The sequence below is a fragment of the Camellia sinensis genome, chromosome 1 (assembly GCF_055761805.1).
Source record: "Camellia sinensis isolate YWXY chromosome 1, ASM5576180v1, whole genome shotgun sequence".
NCBI lineage: Eukaryota > Viridiplantae > Streptophyta > Magnoliopsida > Ericales > Theaceae > Camellia > Camellia sinensis.
In genome coordinates, this window is record NC_138961.1 from 191242854 (window position 1) to 191245177 (window position 2324).

Below are 2324 nucleotides of genomic sequence, written 5' to 3' on the forward strand. Positions count from 1 at the left end.
TTTTTGATTAGCAAAAGAAAATTTTATTGATGAAAAGACCATGAAAAGCACAACACATGATACAACAAAAAAAAGTACATATTGCATCATAGCAAAACCATTTCATCTTAACTAGGTTAGCATGAAAGGCAAGCCCAATCTGACGCACATTGCTATGATGCAATATGCACTTTTCTCTTTTCTATGACTGTTATACATGATAGTGTATTCACGACTTTGCTTTGTGTATGGACAAATTAACATGAGTTAATTCTGGTTAAGTTGAAAACTAAATTTGGGTCATGGTAGTTATACAATTATTCTAGGCTTTCCCTCCTTTAAACTTGTTCTCTTTTGTGCTCTTTTCTTCTTTTCTCTTTCATCAATTCATCTCTTTCTTCTCTTTCTATCCACTCTCTATTTATATTTTTTCTTATCTGAAAACAGATACACCAGTACATAATTGTTAAAATCTTGGTGGAATTGCTCAACACTCAAATACTGGAACTGTGGGGGATTGTTCATTTGTTTAGTCTTTTGGAGTTGACCCATCTTGACTTGGTATAGTAATTACTTTTCTTTCTTTACCTTGATTTGAGCTTTAATTTTTGTTGGGATTTAGTTTAGTAATTACAATCAGGTTTCAAGGTTTCTTGGTGGTATCAATTGGGCGTTACTTGTTGCTCGTATATGCCAACGTTACACATGGTGTATCATGTGCATTGATGAATAAATTTCATTAAATATTATTATAATTAGTGATGTGTAAAATATGTGGTGCATCTGCCATCACTGGGGTTTCTCTAGCCGACGGAAAAAAAAGCACATCAATTGTTGAGATTTATTCCTCGGATGCGCTAACATGATACATATTCATTGTAGTACTTGATTCTGTTCTTATCATGTGTTGGTTGGATCTCATTTTTTTTAATTGTTGAGATTTACTGATATGTTATTACTTGTTTAGGTCTCCGATAATTTACTTCATGATGCTAGTAGCAATCAAGAAACTTTAATCTTTTGTTCTCAAACCCTCAGAAGCAAGGTAATCTGATTCTCCTGCTATTCATTATCTGTGCATTTGTGATTTGTACCAAAGGTTACTGCTATATAATGCTATTCACCTGTGAATATGTCTTTTGATTTGCATTTATTATAGGTTTTGGTATATCAAGGCAGCCTTTCTTTTCACATATCATAGTGCATTTTGCTTGTGATGGACAGGTACAACGAGATTTTGAAGAGCTGCCTTCTGAAGCTTTTCGCCCGTTACGGGATTTATTAAATGTAAGAATATTTATAGGTTTTACACTTTTATGAGGTTCTCATTCAGAATTTGGCATGAGTTATCATATGATTTGTTGGTAGTGCCATTTCTATCTATAATTTCATTGTTTACTGGGGGAGCCTTGGGATCTACATGTTTGCTAATTGAAAGGGGCAAATGCTATACCATAGTTAGTGGGAACTGAAAGTTATGCTTTACATAGATTCTTTATAAGCTTAGCTTGTTCTTCCATCCTTTTCTTTCTTGATAAATCTGCAACAGTGTTCTTTCTTATACACTATAAAGACGTGTGAGGATTGCAGATGGGCAGTTTGTAACTTTGTATTTTGAATCCTAATATCTTGAACAAGATCCTGCAATCTGAAAAAAGATACGCCAACGTTGGTGTACCTAGTGCCCCCTTTCCCTCACTGTTTCTTTCCCTAATTTTCCACTGTTCGTAGTGTAAATAAGTTTTGTCTATATGCTGCTGTTTCTGTTTAGTGCATGTAAACTTGTTTTCTTGCAATTGTGTGCATATGTTGATTCATGTTTGTGATGCAAAAGAGTTTCTTTGACTGATTACCAGCTTTCACATGGTTGTAAATGCAGAGCTTATTGAAAACATTTCACAAAGGCCCCCCCTAAAGTTAGAACCCAGGTATTGTTGTTTTCTCTGTACAACCACTTACACTCTTGTGCGCGCACACACAACTTGGAATGTAAATACAAAGATATGTCCAGCTAAAATTTGTCACCTTTTAGATTAGCCTTGCTGTGGCTGCATTGGCTGTTCATGTTCCTGCTAAAGATTGGGGTGATGGTGGCATTGTAAATTAGCTTAGAGATGAGATGAATTCTCACCCTGAATGCATACCAAGCTTCCTCGAGCTATTAAGAGTTTTGCCTGAGGTATACTCAATTCTGTTCAGAAGAAATATTTAATTTGAAATCAAGCTTTGTCTGTCGATGAGATCATAAAAGGGATGGCGTCATTGGGCCTTAGGTAGATATGTTATTGGGTGCTACTACTTATCTTGGGGATTTGACTGTGGCTTAAAGAACTCATTTTGGAACA

At 35.3% G+C, this 2324-nt stretch overlaps 1 long non-coding RNA gene across 1 annotated transcript; it reads left to right on the forward strand.

The window, feature by feature from the left end:
- Positions 1 to 671: 671 nt before the first annotated feature.
- Positions 672 to 2109, forward strand: LOC145824113 (uncharacterized). The gene is made up of 5 exons (XR_014365930.1): positions 672 to 696; positions 947 to 1024; positions 1204 to 1266; positions 1859 to 1907; positions 2012 to 2109. It is a non-coding gene; the product is annotated as an uncharacterized LOC145824113 (long non-coding RNA).
- The last annotated feature ends 215 nt before the right edge of the window (positions 2110 to 2324 follow it).